The sequence below is a fragment of the Myotis lucifugus genome, unplaced genomic scaffold (assembly GCF_000147115.1).
Source record: "Myotis lucifugus unplaced genomic scaffold, Myoluc2.0 scaffold_32, whole genome shotgun sequence".
Classification (NCBI taxonomy): Eukaryota; Metazoa; Chordata; class Mammalia; order Chiroptera; family Vespertilionidae; genus Myotis; species Myotis lucifugus.
Window position 1 is genome coordinate 5,820,458 of NW_005871080.1, and position 12,968 is coordinate 5,833,425.

At 40.3% G+C, this 12,968-nt stretch overlaps 1 pseudogene; it reads right to left on the minus strand.

Annotated features, from left to right (window-relative positions):
• Positions 1–12,157: 12,157 nt before the first annotated feature.
• On the minus strand, positions 12,158–12,737 carry LOC102420417 (annotated as a pseudogene).
• Positions 12,738–12,968: the final 231 nt, after the last annotated feature.

Genomic DNA, 12,968 nt, shown 5'->3' on the forward strand with positions numbered 1-12,968 from the left:
GTAGTAGGCATCCTGTAGGGCCCAGTGACTCAGCCTCCCCAGTCACCTGAGGTGGGCCCTCTAGATGCACCCCTGTGTGGGCTGTGTGCACAAACTTTTTGTAGTTGGCATTACACTGCAGTTGTCATTAGTGAGAGGAATTAACTCCCAGACCAATTGGCTGTCAGGACCAGCTGCACCTACAGTGGAAGATCTGCTGTGCAGAAGATACCTCTATGGAGCAGGACTTGCTTCAGTGGGACTTTGGTGTTCACTGAATCTGCTCCTTGAGTGTGTTGCTCATGGATTTATAGAGTTGTAATCGTGCATGATCTGAAACTGTCCACTGGGTATACTGGCTCTAGGGACTCCTGGGAGATGCAAAATCAGCCATTTCCTTGGGCCACCTGGCAGGAGCTACAGAGAGAGCTGCAGATGGCTGCTACTTGTGATGGTTTTGGAAGTTCCCAGGAGAGGCCAAGCTGTGAAGCAAGGCAGGCCACTGTTAGTTCTGGGTCTTGGGCCTCTTATTGAGAGGTATGGGGCATGCTGACACCAACTGCTGCTTGTTTTGAGAGATTTTACAAAAGTCTGAAGCCTGAACTAGGACAGGCCATTTGTTTGGAAAAGCCACTGCAAAAAACTTGGGTGTGGCTGCAAATTAGGCGTGGCAGGGTCTCAGGGAATCACCAGGGTGGAGCCAACTGTGTGAGCCTGGTTTAAGGATGCTCAGATATGGTGCCTGCTAGTCAGCTCCTTGTCAGGGGAGGTCTCATCATAGGAACAATGAACCCTGTGAGCACCCATGTCTGGGAGAAAGCCCCCCGCCCCAATTTCTTGCCCTAATGCCAGACAATTGAGCTCCTCCCTGTATGTCCCTGGATCCCTCCAGAGCTGAAGCTCAGAGGGAAGGAGTGATTCCCAGTGATCCCATATCTCAGCCCTTTAAGAGGAACTGCCTGGGACTCCACTAGTCTCTGTATCACTCAGCCACAATTCCCGCTGGTTTTTATAGCCTGAAGTTATGGGAACTTGTCTTCTTTTCCCGGCACTTGAAGCCTGGACTGAGGGGTCTGGTGTTAGGCTGAGACCCCTTGTTTCTCACAAGAGGCCTCTGCCGCTGAGATATCCCTCCTGAAATTAAAAAACACCACATATGGGTGTTGGAGCATCATGTTCCGTACCATCACCCCTCCTATCAGCTCAATGTGCTTTCTTATTTACTTATCTAGTTGTAGGACTTCCATTCAGCCAGATTTCAGGTAATTCTGAATGATGGTTGCTCTGTATTATAGTTGTTATTTTGATGTGGTTGTGGGAGGCGATGAGTACCACATTTACCTAGGTCACCATCCTGGTTCTAGTTAAGTTTGTTGCTGATATCCTCCTTTAGACCTATCCCACTTTGCAAGGTTAGGTGCCCAAAGGATTTACTCAGCATTGTAGAGCTAGGACTTGAGATTTTCATATTTAATATTATGTCATATTAAAATTATGTAGTCATAAAGATTTGAAAAGAAATCCACAGAATTTTGGAATTAAGTGATGTAGGGAAATAAAAATTTCTTCTACTACCCATTGTTTCTCCAGCTGGGGACCTTTATATTAGACTGGCCAAGGACAGACTAATAAAAGAAAAAGAAACAAAAACTTATCAATATGTACATTATGCATATGGCACATGAGACTACCTGGAGATGAGTACCTCAAAGTTTTGGTTAGAACTTAGCCTTAGCCCTATCTGGTTTGACTGAGTGGTTAGAGTGTCAGTCTTTAGACTGACAGGTCATGGGTTTGATTCTAGCCAGGCACACCTACCTTGATTGTAGGTTCATCACTGGCCTGGTAGGGACATATGTGGGAGGGAATCAATTGATGTGTCTCTCTCACATTAATGTTTCTCTCTCCCTGTCTCTCCCACTCCCTAAAAATCAATGGCAAAAATATCCTTGGGTGAGCATTAAAAAAAAGAGAAGAATTTATCATCTTAAGAAAGGAGTAATAAATGTTAAATGTTAAAGTGGAAATGACCTTGCATCTCTACAGGGGGCAAATTATGGAAAGGCAAATATATGAGAAACTAATGGGAGATAAAGATTTGTTAGTAAAGCTTGGTATGTAAATTCCTCCGGGGCTGTCTCCAGACTACTAGAGTCTAAAATTGTTGTCAATTATTAATTTTTGTTCTTCCTGCTAGAGACAGGAGGAGGGACAAACACCTTTGTAAATCTATGTCCTGATATTGGATAAATAGGAGAGGATAGAGAACTTTTTGTATCTAATTCTTCTCAATTGCCTTCAGCTCAAAATAATTCCTATTTTTATTTTATTTATTTTTAAAATGTTTTTGTTGATTTTGAGAGAGAGAGAGAGAGAGAGAGAAAGAGAGACATCAATGAAGAGAGAGAATCATCAATGCTACCTCTTGCATGCCCCCTACTGGGGAGTGAGCTGGCAACCCGAGCATGTGCCCTGACTGGGAATCGAACTGTGACCTCCTGGTTCATGGGTTGGCACTCAACCACTGAGCCACACCAGCCAGACATTAATACCTATTTTTAAAGTGGTACATTTTGGGGTGGCATAGTCTGCCTTCCTACAGTAATTAAGTAGAGTAATTAAGTTTTCCTGACCATCTACTTACAAGACAGAGTTTAAAGTATCCAAGTTGTTAAGATTGGGACAATTCAAGGATAGGAAATCAAGAAGTATAAGTGTTACACAGCTTTTTTTCTTTTTAGATTGACTTCATTAAAAAAATCCTTCAAGAGAAGTTCGAAAAAATAATCCTCTTCCTCTCATTTCAGAAGAATACTAACCAAAAGGACAGTCCCACATATACAGGATAAAGTTGGAAAAGCAAAACTAAAACTTCAAAAGTGATTGAAGGGATTAACAAGAAAATGTTAAGAAATATCTGATGAGTAATAAGAATCTTGAAGCAGAAGGAAGATGTACAAGCAACAAATCCATCAGACCATCAGAAAAACTCTGGCCAGTGGTTGCCATTATTTCTTTAATGGGACAACTAAAGGTGATAACATAATACAATGTGTGGATATTATGGTTCAAATATTTGGAGTAACATGTACTCAACTCTCATAACAGATATTGGTTCAGTTATCTTCTACATATCATTTGTTTTTTTTATACAGTCTTTGCAAAAGCACTTCCAAATTTTAGTATGTATAAAGTGTTCTGGTCTGGCTGGATACTGACTTTCTATTAGGTTCATGTTCTGGTATAAGAGGAGTAGTAAGTAGGAGAGTTGCAGCCTGAGTAGAATGCTCATTTAAAGACAAATTCCTTAGTCTGCTACAAGTGCTACCGTGCTGAGATGTCAAATGTAACATAAAAATAAACCCAAATGATGATATTCAAGAACTTTGGGGAATTCCACAGTTTTAAAATTATCTCCTATTCATTAACATGAGCTACCTATTTAAATGAAACTACTCTTTTTGACTGTGCAAAATGCCCTTCCTTTTTTTTCTCCTACCACATGCAGTCCCTCCCCACACAGACAGAGATGCCACACTGTCACATTCTTTCTATGCCATCTATCCATGCTTTCCTAGGATGGCGCCTTCTTTCCTCTCAGCCGTCTGTGTTCTGATCATCCTCTGGAAGTCGTGGGTCAGGTAACATCCACTTGACAATACCGCTGCCTCTTTTTCCTAATCCTCTTTTATTGTTGTCAGTCAATTACATCAAACACAGTCAAGCGGATGAACACAGGACACACTCAGTCAACTTTAGGATGATTTATTCCTCTGCAGATGGCATCATAAAAGCAGAGGCTGTGCATATAAGTTAAAGTATGATATTTGCTGCACTGAACCAGTTGGGCACTACCCTTATCAAACACTGTCACTTCGTGGGGCATAAAAACATGCTATGGAGAGACATGGTTGTACTTGATGCTAACCTCAAATGCCAAAGAAGAGCCCCCAGAACACCACTGCTTTCCTTGAAAGCCTGTATGGAACCATCACCAGTGCATTTTTCACATATTCACATGCTATGGATTCTTCTTACTTGCACAATTACTTGATTTATGAGTAAGGTCAACTATAAGAGAAATCATGAAATGGAGAGGCCTCTTTGGAGGTATGCTCCTTAATTCTCCTCTGTCTCTCACTTCAATCTATAGAGTATTCCCTTCCTGCTTGCCTTTCCAATTATGTAGGAAACTTTAATAGTTTCTGTGCTCTACTTGTTCCTGAAATACTAGTATTTGCATCTTGAACCATGAGAAGGAAATGCCTAACGTGAATGAATGCATTAGGATTGGTGCAAGGTGGAACTCAGTAGTTCACTGAGCTCTGCTGACCTTGCCAGGTGTGCTGACATTTGCTTAAGAGGTGATGATAAGACATGAGGAGAGAGCGCAGACTTTAAAGTCAAAATATAGTATTCGTATAGAGAATCTGCCCCTTTCTAGTATGTAGCCCTTGGCAAAAGACAACCTCTTTGAGTCTGTTTCCTCATCTGCCTCCCTCAGTCACAATATTGTTGTGAGGATTACATGAGGTAATATATAAGTGGGAATATCCCCATGGGAGGCCCACTAGATGAGTCCATGACCATAGGAGCATGATAACATGCTCACAGAGTGCCTCCTACTCTAGCACATCCATCTCTTAATAAAAAGTTTCTATGGTTCTGGCTGATGGGCTCAGTTGGAGAGTCATCCCACATGCCAAAAGGTAACGGGTTTGATTTCTGGTGAGGGCACATACCCAGGTTGTGAGTTTGATCCCAGGTTGGGGTGCATGAGGGAGGCAACTGATCAATGTTTCTCTCACCTCAGTTTCTCTCTGTCTCTCCATTCCTCTCTCTAAAAATCATTAAAAAAAATGTTGCGGCTGTGAAAAATGAAACACCAGGTCTGAATTGAGAAGTATTGGGAAAGAACTCACCTTCAGAATGTGGGTAATTTTTTACCATAGTCTCCTTTGAGCCAAAGGGAATAGCTGTTTTTCTTTTAATAGTATAGCATAAGGTGTTATTGATATAGTATTTTATATATGTGTGCTCACTGGTTGATGAATCTAAAGTTATTGATTAGTTTTGCTTTGTTTTCCCTGTGAGAGGAGAGGAAATGGAGAAGATTGGGATAGATAAAGTAAAATACATTAAAGCTGTGTTGTGCAAGAATGTACCCTAGCCTGAAAAGAATAGTAGTCAAACTGACTTAATTTTGGCCTTGTAGATTTTTTTTTGTTATTCTACCAATAATATCAGAATAGAGGGACATCTACACTAATAAAAGAGAAACATGGTAATTAGTGTACGACCGTTACCCTTTTCATTGGCTAATCAGTGAGTATATGCAAATTAACTGTCAGCCAAGATGGCGGCTGGCAGCCAGGCACTGAAGCGAGCATGAGGCTTGCTTGCTGCGGACTCCAACGTTCCCCACCTCACTTGCCGGCCTCTCAGTTGCAACTCTAAGCAACTATGTACTATGTTGCAAATAAGAAGCTAAACAAAACACCAGAAACCAGCTGGACTGAAAGCCAGCAGACCGAAACTTTGTATCGATGTTTTCAGCAGCAAGGCCTCAGAGCTAAAGCTGGCCCAGAATAAAAAAAAAAAAAAAAAGAAAAAGAAAACAAGGAGCGGTTGGAAGCTTCAGTCACTCGCTTCCGGAAAACAGCCCTCAGCCCCTCACCCAGACTGGCCAGGCACCCCAGTGGGGACCCCCACCCTGATCCAGGACACCCTTCAGGGCAAACCAGCCGGCCCCCACCCATGCACCAGGCCTCTATTCTATATGGTAAAAGGGTAATATGCCTCCTGGCACTGGGATCAGCGGGGCAGCAAGGCTCCCGGCACCGGGATCAGTGTGACAGGGGGCAGCGACCAAACCCCCTGATCGCCCTGCGGCTCTGTGTGTGACAGGGGGTGGGGCCACAACCTCCCTATCCGCCCTGCTCTGTTCGTGACAAGGGAAGGCGCCCCAACCCCCTGATCAGCCCTGCTCTGTGCCTGATAGGGGGGAGCCCCCCAACCCCCTGATCGCCCTGTGGCTCTGTGTGTGACAGGGTGTGGCGCCCCAACTCCCACCCCCCCCACGGGTCCTGCTCTGTGTGTGACGGGGTAGAGCCATAACCTCCCCATTGGCCCTGCCCTGAGTGTGACAGTGGTGGCGCCCCAACCCCCTGATTGGCCCTGCTCTGTGGGTGATAGAGGGTGGCACCCCAACCCCCCTCCACGGGCCTTGCTCTGTGTGACAGGGTAGAGCCATAACCTCCCCATTGGCCCTGCCCTGAGTGTGACAGGGTGCAGCTCCCCAAACCCCTGATCCGCCCTGCTCTGTGTGTGACAGGGGGCGGTGCCCCAACTCCCCTATTGGCCCTACTCTGTGAGTGACAGGGGGGAGCTCCTCAACCCCCTGATCAGCCCTGCTCTGTGCGTGACAGGGGGGAGCTCCCCAACCCCTTGATTGACCCTGCTCTGTGAGTGACAGGGTATGGACCCCCAACCCCCCTGATGGGCCCTGCTCTGTGAGTGACAGGGGGCAGCACCCCAACCCCCTGATGGGCCCTGCTCTGTGAGTGACAGGGGGCAGTGCCCCAACCCCCTGATTGGCCCTGCTCTGTGCGTGACAGGGGGTGGCGCTGCAACCTCCCCATCGACCCTGCCTTGAGTGTGACAGGGGGCGGTGCCCCAACCCCCCAATCGGCCCTGCTCTGAGCCTGACCAGGGGCTGCACTTAGGGATTGGGCCTGCCCTCTGCCACCCGGGAGCAGGCCTAAGCCAGCAGGTCATTATCTCCCGAGGGGTCCCAGACTGCGAGAGGGCACAGGCCGGGCTGGGGGACCCCCCTCCCCCCGCCCCCCGCGTGCACAAATTTTTGTGCACTGGGCCTCTAGTTAGTTATATACGAAGGGCTTCTATAATCAGATTAAAGACTTCTGCTATTTCCTATTGTTCTCTGTCCACTCCCCTGCCTTTCACTCCACCATGTATATGCAGGTGCACGTGTGTGTATGCACACATACATACACATACACATACACACAAACACAAGAACCCCACTAAAACCACCAAGAAAAATTTGTAATGTGCCCCTTACATCTATCTCCACAGGTATGAATACTGTATAGGAGAAGGCAAACACCAACATCTTTGCTGAAGTGGTAAACAGTGTTAATACTAGTACTAGCTGGTATGCCCCAGTACTAGTCAATCTTGATAGGTCAATAGCAAAGTAAGGGAAAGAAATAGAAACAAAAGACACATACATTTTTAAATTACTTTTCTCAGTGTTTGGTTAACTATGACTTTAACAAAATCATACCAGCCAGCAAATTCCCAAATACAAAACTAATTATTCACTTAAAATACACACATGCTCCAAACACACTGAATATACATCACACTCATACATTAACTCATAAATGTGAATATTAATAGGTAAATAATGAGTGTTCCTACCTCTTTAAGTGATTTACGAATTTATCTTTTTGAAAGTAAACTTAGGATTTTCACCAAAAGCAACCTTATATATTGCATTGTATTTTAAATTTAATTCAGTCAAGAGAAACATTTGTAATAAGTATATGTATTTTTATCAGATCATTGCTTTATGTAATTACAAATTTTCTGAATGGGCAGTGTGGCAGAATTTTATTATATAATGATTTTTAATTTAAGAAAGGTAAAAGTTGATTAACTACTATATAAAAGTTCTGATAAACTTTAGTAGAAATACCAGTGTAAATTTCAAGGTGAAAAATAGACAATCGTGCCAAAATTAAAGTTTAATGCTAAATAGACTGAAAATATTAAAGAGATGAATAAGTTTAAATGGAAAGAAGAGCATAGCAAAATGCTATAGAACTCATCAAATAGAAGAACTAGTAAAAAAAATAAAGAAAATATATGAACATAAGTAGAAATTCATTTTAAAACTGGAATTTATACAATATAAAATATAAGGTACAATAGCTAAATGCATAAAATTAAATTAATATCAGTTAATGGTTATTAGAATCACTTAAATTTGTACATCTTATGCTAGGGACAAAAAGTGCATCAAGTGTTATGTAATCTTATTTATTCAATTTTATGTTCTGAAAATATCTACTGTTATTAAAATAATAGTGTTGCCAAAACCAGTTTGGCTCAGTGGATAGAGCGTCGGCCTGCAGATTGAAAGGTCCCAGGTTCGATTCCGGTCAAGGGCATGTACCTGGGTTGTGGGCACATCCCCAGTAGGAGATGTGCAGGAGGCAGCTGATCGATGTTTCTCTCTCATCGATGTTTCTAACTCTCTATCTCTCTCCCTTCCTCTCTGTAAAAAAATCAATAAAAAATATATTTAAAAAAAATAAAATAATAGTGTTAGTAAATAATTATATTTTAAATTACCATTATAGAAAAAAAAGTTTTAAATGGAAAGTTGGTGTTTCTCTACAAATTTCTTTTGAAATTTTGATCATCCAGACAACCAACATATGGTAGAAAAACTATATAGAGTATTTTTTTCAGTCTTTGACTTTATTTTTTGTGTAGAATTTGGGTAAAGTTACCCAAAACACACAGGTGATTGTCATAAAACTTTTTAGGAAGCTCAAATGCAATGCCAATGGTAAATCCAGGTTAAACACTCCAAAATTTGGGTACTACTTACCATAGTGTAGACTTAGAGTTGATCCTGCACTTCAAAAGGTGATGAAAAATGCATTAACAATATATTATAGTTAATTGTATTTGAATCACAAATTGTACTACCTTCCTTGTAACTCTGCCCCTGGAAGCTCAGGGATCTCGATTCCAGCTTTCAGGATAATTAATGATGGCACTTTTCCTATATCTACTTGTTGGTGCCATCTACTGCCTGTGATGTCTCACTTAGATAAATGGCTAGCCAATTGCATTTATGTATGCATTTATATATTTTTTTCATCAGAAGTAGGATGTGACACTAGAATAGAAAACAAGCTTACCCTGACTTTATGAATGGTAAAAACTTCCTTGCCAGAATGTGCAATGGTAAATGAAATTGTTAATATTGCTTTCTATTCATGCAATGGTAACAATGTCAACAAGATCAATTCTTTTTGTCACATCTGTTGTTGTAGGATAAATAATATCTACTAAATGCCCAAATTGAATTTAGTGTAACATTGTGGTTTAGATTTTAAATTTATTTTTAGCCCATCAGGTTTTAGTTTTTTAGGCGGAGAAAAAAAGTGAAGTATTGATGCTTTTTACCATTTGCAATTGGCCAAGGTCGATGTGCAATTTCACTGAAAAGAACTGAAGTAAACTAAGATGTAGGGCTACTTGTACAAAAAGTAAAATCCTTGGGCTGGAGTAACTGTCATTAATTGTTTTCCCATATCCAGGAAATTTTAGGTTAGTTTTAAAGAAGTGAATAACTTTTACACAAAAATTAACTTAATAAAATAAAAGTTGTATTTGCAGTGCACATGAGTACAATCACAAAATTGTGACTTTTAAAGCATGGAAGACTATATATACTTTTAAAGCATGGAAGACTATATATATATATACTAGAGGCCCATTGCACGATGATTCACGCAATAGGCCTTCCTTCCCCTGGCTGCTGGCACCGGTTTTCCTCCAGCACCTGGGACCCAGGCCTTTGATCCAGCCTTGAGGCTTAGCTTCTCTGCTCCAGCCCACAGTGAGGCTTGTTTTCTCTGCTCCGGCCGCAGCGAAGCTTGGCTTCTTTGCTCCAGCCACAGTGGAGAAGCCAAGCATCTTTAGTCTTCAGTTTTCAGTTGTCTTCAGTCTTCGCTTCATGCCTGTGTATGCAAATTAACCCACCATCTTTGTTGGGTTAATTTGCATACTCATCCTGATTGGCTGGTGGGTGTAGTGGAGTGACAACCAATTTACACATTTCTCTTTTATTAGTATATATGTATAATTTGTAATGGTAATTCAGCATATTATTTTTGTCACAATTTATCAATGAGAAATGTAATAGAAAAAAACCCTATATGTAATAAAGATATCCCTTCCCCCACCAGTATAGACCTTTTTCTATACACACCAGGGATATTTTTTAATGTATGAAGTAAATAAAGATGTGTTACAGCGTGAAAACTTCCAGCAAAGTACAGTGAACAAGAAACAAACTCTCTCCATAGTCAACAAGGCACTACATGACTTACCTGATACCTTTCTGACTTCAACTCACATCACACTACTCTTTTCTCAGTGATCTCCAGCCATACGGGCGTTCATTCCATTCCACAACCATGCTCATTTTGCTCCTCTAGTCTTTCATATTTGTTTTATTTGTTCGGAAAACTCTAATCTCCAGTCTTCTCATAGCATCTGCAAGTTCTCCATCACAATCTCAATTCAAGTCACCTCTGAAGACTCAAGACTCTTCCTAAACAGCTGATCAAAAAAGGCAAGATCCTCATTCCTCCCCCACCTTAAGTTTTCATTGTGTTTACCACTCCCTGAAATGATTCAGTTTGTTTATTTGTTCACATGTGTTATTTGTTTGCATGTGTTTCCATAAGGGCAGCAGTATTTTCTTTCTTTTTCAGAGCTATATGCTTGACAGAGAGTAAATGCCTAATAAATATCTGTTGAATTGACTATATGACTGTCACATTAGAATATTTTTAAAATCCTTACATAAATTATTTTCCTAGTGATTTTCAACATTATATTTTAATAAAATATGTAAGTAATCAGAATTACTTATACACAGAAATTCAGAAATTCACCAGGCTTCTATAGGAGAAAGGAGTGATTGGGAATATTAAATGGGGCTACTTATACTGAGTGTTTAAAAATACATATGCAATCATTTTAAGAATTCACTCAAGATTATTTATTTTATTTTATTTTTTTCCGCCCCCACCCCCAAGATTATTTATTTTAAATTATCAAATTATTTATTGGTTAATTTGTGCACTCATTTACTTGCATATTCCTTGGTTTAACAAATATGTATTTAGCCCCTATGTGAAAGGTAGCATTCACTTTGTTTGCGATTCATCAGATAAAAAACAAAACAAAAAAATGATCTTTTGGAACTTACCATTTAGTGGGAATAAATAAGCTATATACTTTGTAAATAAGAAATATATATATATATAGGATTGTTGATAAAAACTCTGGAAAAGAGGGCAGATAGGGGATGAGCAATGGGCTACTCTACTGGTATTGGCTCTTGAGTAAGCACAGGATTGTTCATATGATGTATACTTTACTATGTGTACCTCGAAATCAATACTATTTTCAAAAGATTCACTCATACACACATGCCAAATTTGCCATTTTCTTTACATATTTAATTATTTTTGTTACTCTCACTTTTAGCTTCATTGTAGTGAATATTTTAACCTAGTATTTTCAACACTTACCCAGCTTCTGTACTGTTCAGGCATAACAGAAACAATGATATTCTCAAAAACAAGATCACAGCTCGAAAACACTGTTTAACCACAGAGTGGCTGAAAGGATCCCACGCCATCCCTAATGCCATCTGTTATTATTCTGCAATGCTCCCTGTTTCTTTCATAGAACTTGTAGCAAACCATGTTCTTTTTTAAATGATTTTTTGTTTCTCTAACACATTTTAGCTTCAGAAGACAGGCTCATACATATTTTTTAATTGCTTTTTTTTTTACAAGTGCCAAACATATCTCCTGCAGCTAAGGAAATTTTTTAAATAAAATGAGTACATTTGTAAATGTTTATAATGTCCCATAGTGTACCCAATCATTGCACTGTGGGAAGAATGTCCATTAACCTAAATGCAGGGGATTTAGATGGAGAGGCTAAATATTCAGCTTTGCAATATAAAATTGTGTACATTTTGTTGAGGCAGAACTTTCTGTCTCCGCTGACTTTATTGCTGTTTTCTGCCTGTATAAAAAAAGAGATGGTAGAGTGTTTTTTAAAAAACAAAAACAAAACAAAACTTGGAATGGATTAAACTATATTAGAATATATATTGTTATATTGTAGAGATGAGAGTTTTTGTTGAAAATTGCTCAGAGGAAAAGGCAGATTGCAGTATAAAAATAAAAATTCAAGACACGAGCCTTTGGTTGGAGTAATGGGAGACTTTTCCTCCTCTGGGCCTCATAGTAATGAAACCGAGAACAGAATGTCACACTGCTTTTTTTAAAATCACAGTTTTATTTTTGTGTGTACATTTGCTTAACAATCACAGAATTTCTAGGACAGGTTCAGGGAAGTGAAGAACCTTTCTAAGTAGTTTATATTGTCTAGAACCGAGGTACTTGCAAATCCAGCCTGGGGCAAAATGAGAAACATCTTTCTAAAGACAGGCTTAGAAATTCTGACACAGTAGGTTACGATGTTCCTTTCTCTGATAGCAGGACGGAGGCATACCTGTTTCCTAGGCCACCATTCCTAGGTATAGCCAAGAAAACAGGGTACAGACCACCAAAAACAAGTCCAACCAACCCACCTTGTGCATGGTATAGGTTTCACAGTTTAAATCACCTATATTCAATGGTAAACTTAATAATCCTTTGTAAGATAGGTTCACTGTCAAAAATAGTAGCACTGCCATTGTTAAAACAGCAGCTATACAAGTTACATTTAAGATGCACTGAAAAAGACTTTGCTATTAGGCCACAGAGAGCAGCATTAAGTCCAACACATGTCGATCCATGTTCACGTAGATCCCTTTCTGCTTCTGAAAGTTGGTTGGCTTTTCTGGTCATTATATCAACAATTTGTTTTTCCTTGACAATAGCATCTGGCTCATGATTTTCCATCTTGAAGCTTATGCTCTCCTCCCAACTGTCCCAACTGTCCGTGCTTCCCCGGCTGCTCTTTTGATGGTGAGATCTGAGCTGATCTTGCTACTGATAGGCAAGCGGTCAGCTAGAATGCTTGACTGTTAGGGAATTCATGAGCCTCATTTTGGGTCAGTGGGCTCTAAGAACCACATGGATCAATTGTTGTAAATACTGCTGATTATATATACCTTTTATTTTTGTTAACCA